The sequence below is a fragment of the Hevea brasiliensis genome, chromosome 9 (genome assembly GCF_030052815.1).
Source record: "Hevea brasiliensis isolate MT/VB/25A 57/8 chromosome 9, ASM3005281v1, whole genome shotgun sequence".
Classification (NCBI taxonomy): domain Eukaryota; kingdom Viridiplantae; phylum Streptophyta; class Magnoliopsida; order Malpighiales; family Euphorbiaceae; genus Hevea; species Hevea brasiliensis.
This window is the reverse complement of record NC_079501.1, coordinates 68076716-68090165: the sequence shown is the minus strand read 5'-3', so window position 1 is coordinate 68090165 and position 13450 is coordinate 68076716.

Sequence of the window (13450 nt, the reverse complement as noted above, 5' to 3'; positions counted from 1 at the left end):
TCACACACTTAAGGTTCTAAACTAAAACATACACTGCCCTACTACACATTCATCATCACTTACCAATTACACATTCTATACTTACCAAGCTAACTCTTTCATGCCAATTCTGGTTTGTACCATACCATTAACAAACTTAACAACACATTTTGGTCATTTTGGACAGCTTGTAACCATTCTCAATATACACATTATAACTTAGAATTTTCTAAAGTCCATTTATACAATTTAACCACATGAACATACCCCATTTACATATCCAATTCCAATCTATTATACACATATACATGCTGCCACTATAAACAACATAATTCAATAAACTAAACCATGAAACAACACATTTCAACTACACTTTAAAAGTTTCCGAATTACACATCTCCTTCAAATTGCTTCCAAGCTTCCAAAACCAAGTGCACTATCACACATACACTTAGTATACATTATCCAAATTATTTCTATACACATAAACACTTATACCAACATCTTAAACTACCATTAACAAGTAAAAACAAGTTACAAATATTGAGTTTCCATGGCTGCCGAAATGGTGGTTCTCTATTAATCCATCAAACTTCAAAATTTCTTCCACAAAATAACTCCCTACAACATCCAGTCAAAGTTTAATGAAGCAAGATTGAAAAATACTCACTTATATCTTATCGACTTTCCTCAAAACTCCACCAAAACTTCCATTTCTTGCTCCCAAAATGTTGCCCAAGCTGTATAGAACGACTTTAGTGAAGAAGATTAGAGGATTCCATGGTTGGATCATGGATGCATGGAGTTTTATGTTTGGCCAGCCATGGAAGTTTTTGGGAAGAGCTTGATTCGGCTGGTATGTTTAAAGGTGGAAGATGATGAATTTTCTGTCCCATTTAGCTTTTATAGGTGTCCAAAATTGCTGCATTAGTGGAGCACTAACAATATTTTAAAGATTAATTAATTAAAGTTTCACAATTCCCACATTTAACCTTTTTTCTTTCACTATTTAAATTATGGGCCACCATTTTAATTTTTATGGTATTTTCAAAGTTTAATATCATTTATTTAATGGACATTTAGGTCAAAAGGTAACTCGGGATATCAATTGACCACAATGCCCATATTCGGGTTGCTTTTTGGCTTTTTCGGTAACATCGAGTTTTTTCGTTTTCTTGAGTTTTCGCTTTTCTTTGTACTAATTCATTAATTTTGCTTGGACATTTCTAATATCATTTATTTTTCAATAAATGTTTATTTAAGTCTCAAAAATATTTTCTAAGGTTCCCCGCGGTCCATAGCTAGTCAACGGCTTACGCCGTAACTTCCCGATGCGGTTACCCATCTGTACGGTTTTGTCCGTTTAGCTTAGTTCCATTTTCTCTCTTTTATTTTTCCTTTATTTTTTTCTTGTATTTTCCTCTATTGTATTTCACTACCTTATATCTCCACACTAATATTTAAATATAATTCCAAGCATCCTAGCTATACGAACAGACACTATCACCGGAACAGTAGAACGCACTACCAAACATAGGGGTGTTATAGCCAAAGCATCAAGGTCCCATTTCATACCCTTAATTCAAGCACTAACATGCACATACTTGGACATTAACCTACTACAACTTTTATTTGAGTTAATCAACCTTAATTCCCATCCATTAAAGGTAAGAAAAACTCAAATACCACAAACCTTCATGGCTGCCGAAAATGTATAAATTCATATCTCACTATTTTTTTCATTTCTCTTCACCAAAGTACTCACCACAACCTAAACACAAGGTTTACTAAAGCAAGGGAGGAAAAATAAGCACTAACCTTTTTTGAGCTTCACCAAAACTTCATCAAATCCTCTTCTTTTTGCTTCCATCATGCTACCCAAGGTGTGTGTGCAAGCTTTAATGAAGAAACCAAGTGGAAAGGAGGCTTGAATCATGAGTGCATAGTGGTGGAGTGAGGTTTGGCCATAGAGGATTTCCATGGTGTTTCTCTCAGCTGGTTTGTTTCCAAGGTTGAAGATAAATATTTCTGTCCCAAATTGGCTTATATTTTTGTCCCAAAATCTGAGTTAGTGGAGCACTAACCATAAATTAATGATTTAATTACTTAAAGTTCCGTAATTTGCACATTTGCCTCATTTCTTCCACTATTTATATAATGTACCTCATTTTTATTTTTCATGATATTTTCAAAGTGTAATATCATTTATTTTCAATGGACATTGAGGTCAAAAGGCAACTCTAGGTGTCAAATGACCAAAATGGCCCACTTCGTGTTATATTCTTGATTTTTCGGTAACACCGATTTTTGTCTGTTTCTCAATTTTTTATTTTTCTCTGTACTAATTTATTAATTTTCCTTTGATATTTTTAGTTTCAATTACGTTTCAATAAACCTTTACTTATGTCCCAAAATTTAATTCTGAGGGTTCCCCGCGGTCCTGGGGTCGGCAACAGCGTTCCCGGTGCGATCACCCATCGCTGTAGTGCCGGCTCGTTTAACTTAGTTTTATTTTCTCTTTTATTTTTCCTTAATTTTTCTCATCACATATTTCAATATTTTATGCTTGTTTACTATCACTGGAGTGTAGTTTCAGACATTCTGACTTTTCGGGGCAGACATTAACCATTGAAACAATAGGATGTACGGACCACGAAAATGAGGATGTTACAATGAGATTTGGCAGATGGATGTCAAAACAGTTTTTCTCAATGGATACATTGAAGAAAACATTTTCATGGAACAACCTAGGGGTTTTGAATCCCAAGATGGTTCCAAGGCATGCAAGCTAAAGCGATCCATTTATGGGTTGAAACAAGCTTCAAGGAGTTGAAACATCCGTTTTGATGAAACCATTAAGTCATTTGGTTTTATCAAAAATTAGGATGAGCCATATGTATATAAGAAGATTAGTGACAGTGCTATCACTTTCCTCATCTTATATGTGGATGACATACTTTTGATGGGTAATGACATAGGTATGTTGACAACTGTAAAGGTATGGTTGTCAAATACATTCTCCATGAAAGACTTAGGAGAGGCAACCTATATTCTTGGGATTCTCATCTATAGAGATAGAGTGAAAAGAATAATTAGTTTATCCCAAAGTCTATACTTGGAAAAGGTGTTAAAGAGGTTTAACATGCTTGATTCCAATAGAGGATTGTTGAGACATGGTATCCACATTTCTAAAGAGATATCTCCAAAGACACCTGAAGAAAGAGATAAAATGGCTAGGATTCCATATGCTTCAGCTAGTGGAAGTTTGATGTATGCAATGTTGTGTACTAGGCCGGATATCGCATATGCTGTTAGTTTGACTAGCAGGTATCAATCCAATCCAGGTTTGAAACACTGGATGGCTGTCAAGAATATCCTTAAGTACTTGAGAAGAACTAAGGATTTATTCTTGATATATGGAGGTGGAAACTTGCAATTGGATGGTTATACTGATTCTGATTTCTAATCAGATATCGATGATTGAAAGTCTACCTCTGTATATGTGTTCATTTGTAATGGAAGTGCAGCCAGTTGGAAGAGTTCCAAACAGAGTACGACTGTAGATTCCACTACCGAGGCTGAGTATATTGCAGCATCAGATGTTGCAAAAGAAGCTGTTTGGATATAAGGAACCTCGGTCTCACTAGAAATCTAAACACATAGAAAGGCGCTACCACATTATCAGAGAGATAGTTGGGTAAGGTGATATAGCCATGCATAAAATAGCATCAGCTGAAAAAATTAGTAGATCCATTCACTAAGTCTTTGTCACAACTTAGTTAGACCGACATCTTAAGAAGATGGGTTTAAGGTATTGTAATGAATGGCTTTAGTGCTAGTGGGAGATTGTTAGTAGTATGCCCATGAGCATATCATTTAGTATGCATCTTGTACATATTTTATTAATAAAAGGCATTTTCACTTTTCAGTTTACATAATATATTTATGTGTAATAGAAAAGGTTCATTAGTATTTTGTTAGAAATATTATTCTTAAGTTATTAAGAATATGAGCGATAGTATTTATAGCACAAAGTATCATAAATTGGTTCACAATCGAGGATACTTCACAATAAGGACATGACTTATCCAGAAAGATTGTAATCATGTTTGTTCCTAAGTTATTTATATGAGATGTAAATAAGATGGAATGGTGAGTCTCATGCCATATAACAAATATGATAGGCACTTATACATGATAAGTAGGCCGAACTAGTGACATTTATGACAAGCACATGGAGTTTACTCTTGTCAATGTATTGTCATAAATCATCTCAGTGCATATAATCTTTATACTTGAGATAGCATAGTTATCTTGTATATAGGTGGTTTGAGTTTGATACTGCTTTCATACTTGTACTGTGTATGGGTATATGGGCATGTGTTGGCTCCTACTAGTTATATATGGAGGTAGGTGTTGATCAAGATGGAATCTGTTCCTCTAAGTAAATAGGGATAAAATCCTATGTTCATTTAATTGTTCTTGATGTTTCAAGTTCCTGGCCAGGACAGATAGATTTATTCAGAAAAGAGTTTCTGATGAGAAAATCTTTTTAATCAAGAACTGGAATTAAAAGAGAACATAATATTCATAGCAAATGGGGATTGACATAAACTATGACTCCAGCTCGAATTGAGTTTTTGTAACAGAGAGATTCTAGTGCATGGTAACATATGATTATAGGTTCATTTAAGGTAAACCTTATTACTAGTTTGGTGGCCATGGCATGCTATGCTAGGTGTTAACCATGGTCTATGAGGTGCATAAAATGATTTAGAGAAATCATTTACGGTAAGAAAGAGTTCTGATGATATTAAGAGTTGATATCATGTCTCATTGCCAATTAGTGATGAGCCTAGTAAGTCACACACATACACAGGTAATCACCAAATTAAATATGATTTAATTAAGTTTAATTGATTAATTAAAGAGTTTAATTGATTAATTAAATAGGTTTGGTTTGCAATTAGATTGCAAAGTCCTTAGCATGGCTTGAAACCAAATCTAGGTTATTGGATGTATAGTATAAGTTAAATTTATATTTAAAGTATTTAAATATGAATTTAATTAATGAGAAATTAATTAATAGAGATTAATTAATTAATTTATATTTGATATGAATTAATTATAAGAAGAGAAATAATTATTTTGGGTTGAGAATTCAAAATTAAGACACATGAGTATTTTGGTCGTTTCACAGGGTGACATGTGGCACCATGGGATGGTGACACATGGCACTACACATAAGCTTGCCATATGTCTTTTAATCATGTAAGATGATCAAAGTCAAGATTAAATATAGGTTTGACACTTGTCACAATGTGATTGGGTCAATTAAACGTAGAGCTAATCAAAAGGTAACATGCGGCAAGGGTTTTAAGTGGTGAGCAGGCTATATAAGTGTAAGGATGAAAGAACAAAATAATAAGCTGTTGTTATCTCTTTGGTGCTGCCACCTTTGAGTGCCTCATCCTCTCTTCTTCTTCATCTCTCATCAATTCAAAGAGATTAGCAAACAATCTCTTGAATTAAAAATACTAGAAATCGTTTATACTGTCCTGTTTACATTTGTAATCTCTCAAAAGGCAAAACTTGATTTTCTAATTCATAGAAAAAGCTTTAGAAGCTGTTCAAGGGCTGCCATTGGTGATCTTAGTGTGGACAAGCTAGAGGGACAACATCTGGTATTCTAGACGCATCCCAAAGGTGCTAAACACACTGCAGTGCATCAAAAAGGTTAGTGCACTTATTCTTGATCTAGGATTTGTAACACCCTATTTGCATAGCCTGGTATATTTCACTGTTCCGGTGACCGGTGTCGGTCTGGAAAATTAAAGGGATTAGAACCACACTTAAGAGAACTAGATAAGCCATAAACACAAATAATTAGTAATATCCAATTAGTTAAGTATAAATAAGAAAAACAGAACATAAGAAGTTAAATGAGCCGAGAGTCACAGCGATGGGTGACCTTCTCGGGAAGGACTGCGAAGTCATTTTAAACTCAAAATTTGAACCGTAAAATGTGACGTTGCGGTCCTTAGGACCACTATGAACACAGTGAAAAAGAGAAAGTCACGAAAAAGAATTGTTAAGCCAGTCAAATAATTAGGTAAGGGAGACGGAGGAAATATTGAATTATTTGCAAACCGGGATGAACCGGCTAGGGGCAATTTGGTCAATTGACCCCGAGAGCTGACTCCTGACCTAACTGTCAAATAAAATCGGAGAAACAAAAATTTTGGAATCGAGAATTAAATTAAAGAACTAATAGAAAAATAAATAGAAAAAAAAAAGAAAATGAAAAAGTTAAAAAGGTGTGGGGATATGACATCATGCATGACACCATGCATGATGCCATAAATCCCATAATTTATAAATTAATTAAAATGAATTGTGGTATTTCATAAGAAATAAAAAAAGAAAGGAAAAGAAAAAAAAAATCAATTGGTCTTCTCTCCCAAAGTTGCCGCGTCCCATCCTTCTCTCTCCTTCACCATTGCAAACTCCATTAAAGCTTGTCTTCAAGCTTTGAAACCACCATTAAACCTCAAATCTTTCCATACTTGCTTCATAAAAACTTAGTTTAGTCACTTGAGAAGGAACTTAGTCATCAAAGAAAGAAGAAAAGAAGAGGGAAATTAAAGAATTGAAATTCAAATTGAGGTAAGTGCAATTTTAAGTTTAGATTCTTATTGAATTCATGAATTTAAGTTTATATGTGGTGAAATTGCATGAGAAATAAAGGAAATCATGCTTAAATAAGGGAAGAGAGAATGTGGCAGCCATAAAACCCTAAGGTTTTGATGGTATTTAGTTAGGTTAAACATGAAATCTTGGTGAATAGATGTTATATATGTGAATTGTATATTTAGATTACATGAATTGTGAAGATTGGACAAACTTAGGGTTTTGGACATTAGGGTTTAGAGACCAAAAATGTGAAAAACTTGTAAATGGTGTCTTTGACCTAAAGTGAAGTGAGAAATGGTCATTTGTGACCTAATTAAGTGTGTTAGAAGTGTTTGAATCAAAGCCAAATTCGGATTGGGTATGCAGCATGACCAAAAGTCAACTTTGAAGGACCAAAAATGAAATTTTGCAAGTCCAATGGATATGGGACCAATTGGGGATAAAAATAGGCACTAAATGACACAATTTTCATTTAGGAAGCATGCCCAATAAGTGACTAAAACCTAGTGAACAAATTGACCAAAGTTAAAAAATTGCAGGCTGCCCTGCACAAACTGACCAAATGAACAGTATTTGTTCACTTGGTCATAACTCGAGCTAGGCAGGTCAAAATGACATGAAATTTTACCAGTAGTTAGATGGGATATAGACCTAAAACTTTCATGAAGAACACCAACTCAAATTATGCCATTAACCCAATCAAATTATTGAGCAAAATTGAGTCACTGAATCTACAGAACTGCAGATTTATCATATGAACAGTAAAGTTTCAATAGCTATAACTCTCTCTAGAAAACTTCGATTTAGGTGATTCTTAAACTGATGGAAACCTAATACATATTAGAACATTTCATATGAAGAAAATTAGACTAAATTATGGACTTAACTTGATCAAATTGCTAAACGAAGTTGGAGCAATAAATCTGCAAAACTAAATTCTGTAGTATGAACAGTAACTGTATTTTGGCTATAACTTGAGCTACAAAACTCCAATTGGAGTGATTCAAAAAGGAGAATAAACTTAAGACAATAGGGAACATTTTATATGAAGGAAGTTTTTCCAAATTTCAACAGTAAGGTGACCAATGGAACAGTGCAACTTAGGACTCCAAAACTGAAAATTTGGCAATTTTGCCTAAAAGACCTAAGTTTTGAGAAAATGACCAAAACCAACAAATTTAGTGACCAAAATGTGGTATGTGGGTGAAGTTGGAGTTCCCATACCTATTAAGACTTAGAAAGTCAATAATTTTACTTGAATAGTATAGTGAATAGTAACTCGAAATACAAAATTTCAAGAACGTCAAATTTAGCACATTAGAGCTAGGTAAAAGTGAAGTTAAATTTATTTTTGGATTTATGTTAAGTTATGGTACTAAAACACTGTAAAATTGTGTGTTTTAGTTGAAAAGAATACCGGGAAAGAACCCGAGGAACCGAGTCAAGGCCAAGAGGCAACTTGCTTGAGGTTTGTGCACAATATCACTATGCTTTAAAATTTGTTGATTAAGTGAATGAAATATGCATTTTACTTTTGCATTGAATTATTGAAAGTATTGTGACCTTATTTATGATGTTTTGATTTAAATTGCAAAAGTTACTATGTATATTTGAAATGACAATGTTTAGCAAATTGTTAAGATAAGTTTTGAAACCACAGTGTCATGACCATATATTTGAACACCTCACTAGCACGACTAGTAGGGGTAATTAGTTTCGAATTTTGATTCCTTCTCTGGAGAAGTGTTGAGGTGTGCCAGTAGAAGAGGATGTGAATGCATATCCATATATTTGAGCTAGCTAGCCTTGTGATGTGATTTCTTTTTAGCCTCTGGCTATTGAGATTCTATTTGTTTCGAATGGCATGATCTAACTGTGGATTTTATGAAATGTGATTTGATACTTCAAAATGAAAGTGTTGGGATTAAAATCTCATAACACATGAATTGTATTTAATTTTCATGTTCAGTCAAATTTTTGAATAAATGTGATTTAAGTTTTGCATTAAGATTATTTTAGTATGTTGTGTACCACTAAGTCCTAGTACTCAGCGATGGCTTTTATTGCTGTCGCAGATATAGAGACTAGAGGAGCAGTAGACTGAGCTGCTGAGGATTAAGGATCTATCAGCTTGAAGTATTCGGGCATAATTTATACCCTAACTGTAAATATTTCTTTTGATGTATGTATTGCACATAAATGTACGGAGATGTAAAATGGGTCTTGAGCAGCTTGTACAAAATTTGTATGAAGTTTGTAATAAAAATTTAGTTTGAATTTCCTTTGATGTAAATTTTGTAATGATATATATATATATATATATATATATATATATATATATATATATATATATAAATTGTTTTGTCTCAAATGAAATATGAGTGGAACTATTTTATTTAATTTGAATGAGATGAATTGCTACTATTTTTGAGGATTATTGAATTTTAAAAATTGAGAAATGTTGATTGTGGAATCTTGAGATTTGAGATTGATTGAGAATTGGAAGTAGTGGTTGAGAAAAATTTTTAAAAGTGCTTTTTACAGGTATTTGAAGAGCTGTTTTCTCAAAATACAGACAGAACTCTGCCAAAATTTCTATAAAATTTGCGGAAAAATAAAATGGACCAAAAATATTAACTAGTTTTAATTTTAACTAAATGTTTTAAATACTTATTAGAAAATGCTCACTACTTATCAAAAATAAGAAAATTGTTTTAAAATCCCTTGTAGGGTACTTAATGAGTTATCGGTAGGTGAAGTTCGATAGTTCATTAGGTATTCTACGGGATCATGTTGTGCCTTACAGAGGAGTAAGGCATGACAGGATTCTTATGAATTAATCTGTTAATTCTAAAATCTTAAATGACAAATGTAGATCCATAAACATATTAAAAGAGTTTTAATATGCTGTTTATCATTGAAATCAAATAGATAAAAATAAATCTTGCATTATGCATGTGACCCTAGATGATAAATTTTGAATTTCAATGACCTAAACTTATGTTTTTCATGCTTCCGCTCCTTCAAATTTTGCCCTTAACCAAGTGAAATTGTCACCCAAAATTAGTTGTCCAAAACTGCCAGAACCAATAAAGTGCCCAAAAATTCTGGGTAACACCTATCCGACCAGCCCTAGTAAAATACCCATATCTTGGGCTATAAAACTCCGAATGGAGTGATTCAAAAAGGGAATTAAAGATAAGACAATAAGGAATAATTTTGATGAAGAACACTTAGCCAAATTGCCACGGTAACCAGACCAATGGAATAGTGCAAAATAGGGCACTAAAACTGAAAAATTGAATTTTCTCTTAAGAGACTTAGAAATTGAAATGGCAACCAAGACCAATAAATTAGGCACTCAAAATGTGGTATGTGGGTGTAATGAGAATTGGTATACCTATTTAATATAGAAAAGTCAACATTTTGACCCAATGGTCAAATGAATAGTAACCACGATAATCAAGAACACAAAGAACTCAATTTATGGGATTATAAAAGTAAAGTTTAAATGCAAATTTTAATTATTAAAATTATGGTTAAACATAATTTGAATAAATATTGAAATATCTTAATTGTGTGCTTCAGTGGAAAAATGGCCTTTCGAGAAAAGGAATTGACAGGAGTGAAATAAGGAAAGACTAATTACGAGGTTTGTGCACAATAAACTTATTTAAGTATTTCTTATTGAAATTTGATTTAATATGTAATATGAATAGTTTTTAATTATTTTGGCTTTAGGAATTTTATTTGGAAATTATTGTATTGCCTACTTTGTAAATGGAAATTTTGAGGGAAAATGTGATTTGTGGTTTGTATGAAATATTTAAATGTTGTGATTTGAAATTGTTTTTTATTCACACTTGGTATGACACTCCCTTACGATGTTCCTCCTCCACTTGTGGGGCTGAGTTTGATATTTGATTTTATTTCTCCCTCTCTGGCTTGTCAGTCTGAGGTGAGTTTGGATGAGTACTCATTAGCTAGCTAGCCACCTCCCTCATTGATTTCGATTAGTGGGGTGAGTTTGTCTTGTCGTGGTGTACAACATGGCATGTTCGAAAATTTTATGTTATGGCCTAAGTTGTGTTATTAATTGGCAACACTGTGTTTATTAACTTTGCTTGACTAAATTTGTGTTATAACGAGCTTTGAAAATTATGAAATGAAATTGTGAAATATTTAAAATATGATTTAAAATTGTGAAACTTAATTGTAAAATTGTTTGAATTACGATTTATCAAGACATGTTTTATTTACAGTATTTTAAATTTTATTGTGCACCACTGAGTAAATTTATACTTAGCGATTGTTTCTTTTACTATTGCAGATAGGAAAAAGGGCGTAGCAGCAGAGTGAGCTGCTACAATAAGAGAGAAGTACAATTTGAAGATTTTTGTACAGGTATTTATTGATACCCTTGTAGTTTATTTTGATATAAATAGTTTAGTGTCATATGTATTAATGTGAAATTGAGCAGTTATACAGTAAATTGTAATAATATTATCTTTTGGATTTTTATGTATGTAAATTAAATTGTGAATGCAAATTATTTATTTTAAATGCAATGTGCATGAATTTATAAAATGTTTTGAGATGACAATTTTTAATTTGAAATTGTGGATTTTGAATTGAATTGTTGCTATTGATGTCGGTTTGAGATATTTGGAGGCTGGGGTATGATTGAAATTCAATTTGGAAGTGCTTTTTACAAGTTAAAATTTTTTGTTTTTCTCAATTACAACCGGCAATCTGCAGAAATTTTTACAAAAATTGCAAAAAATTGAATTTGTCAAAACATTTTACTTAGTTTTTAAACTTCAGGTAAAAGTTTTTAATTCTTACCAAAAATACTCGCCACCTTCAAAAAGAGATAAAATGTTTTAAAATCTCTTGTATTATATTTAATGAGTTATCGGTAGACGAAGTTCAGTAATTCATTAAGTATACTACGAAATCATGTTACGCCTTACAGAGGAGTAAGGTGTGATACGCATTATATTCAAAATCCACACCTTACCTCCAAAAAACTACAGGGGAAAAAATAGTATAACTCAACTGGTGCTAGAGAGACCGTGATACCATTCTATCATTCAAAACTCAACAACGTAATTTTCTTTTTGATTTACATTGACTTGACTTTTCTATTTTGGTTCACAGGGAAACTTTTAAATTCAAGTAAATTCTCGTATTTTATTTGTTTTATTTATTTTACTTATTAATGTATATTTAATATAAACTCAAATTTATATGAGAATGAGTTTAATAATTATTATATTAAATAATTGTATTGAGATATATGTAAGATTAATTAAAGTGTATATATATATTACATTAATTTAGATGTACTATTGAGAAGCTCATCATTATATATGAATTTAAACTCTCTATAGCCACACTCAATATTAAATAAAGGTCATTACTACTAAACCTTTATTATTATAATGTACAACAAATGTAATAAAAAAAAAATTGCTTTTTTGGGGGAGGGCGGAGAGAAATTTCTTCCACATTAATAATTAATAACAGTCAATATAATTAATTGGGTGACTTTGTTTGTAGGCTAATGTCCATAAATTACCGTTAGCTATTGAAAGCATATATTTTTCTCCATCTCATATATATATATATATATATATATATATATATATATATCAATGGAAATTTGAAGAAAAAACATAAAAAGCCGTAATTTGAAGAATAGCCAATTATTTCTCCGGACATTCATACGTAGGCTTTCCATGTCATCAAGCATTAACAGCTGCATGCTGTGGTCTCTTGGTTTATGTCTTGGAGATGCATGATTTGGTCTCCTCTTTTAAATTATTCACTTGGCTATTGTTTTTGCAAATGGAAAATACACTTACGGGCATAGTATGCTAATATTAGCATTCACAAATTTCACTGATTTGTCAATTAAGAAAAGGCTAGAAATTGAATTAGATTGACAAAAGAAAATAAATCGGATAATTGTTGATTTTGTGGAATGAACTTAGTTACTGTTGTGCACAATTTCTAATTCATATAGCAGTTTTTGGTAAGGTTTTGGAAAAAACAACTTTAATTCATTAATCAATTTGTTCAATATGCATTCTCATCTAAAGTAGTTTTGGTAAATTACATTCAGGAATCTTGTACTCCATGGTCTGTTAAGTCTTGACATAAACTACTATCAAAACTCTTATATCCATGCATAGTGTTACTGTAAATTTCTTTGGTGCCTCAATTGGCTATATGGATAAACTGCAGTAATTAACAGCACTATGCATCCTCCAAGCAAAATCTCTTATATCTATTACCGACAGATTCAGATTTGTGAAGCTTACTGGAGAAAAACCACTCATATTAAGATGCAGTCAACTGCAGCCAATGTTAAGCTGGCCCAAAGCACGTTACCTTCTAGGCTGTTTAAGTACAAGAAAGTTGCAGCCAATAAACTAATTTTTAATGAGAAACATTACAAATCCAATAAAAATAATTTCCTTATTTTGAAGATGACGCCAGGTTACGACCTTGGCAAGCTAACAACAATTCCCCTGCATCATCTGGAAAACTTGATATAAACTTCTGCACAAACACCTTCTCTGTCACAAAGAACGCCTTAATAAAGCTTGGTTCCTTCTTAATTAATTTCTTTGATTTCAATATCTCCAACACTCTGACTGGAGGAATAACCCTTTCTTCCATTCTCGGCATCAAAATTACAGAGTTTCAAACTATTGTCAACTTTTTAAACTTCATTGTGCTCAAACAGAAATTAATTCCCAACTTCAACTTC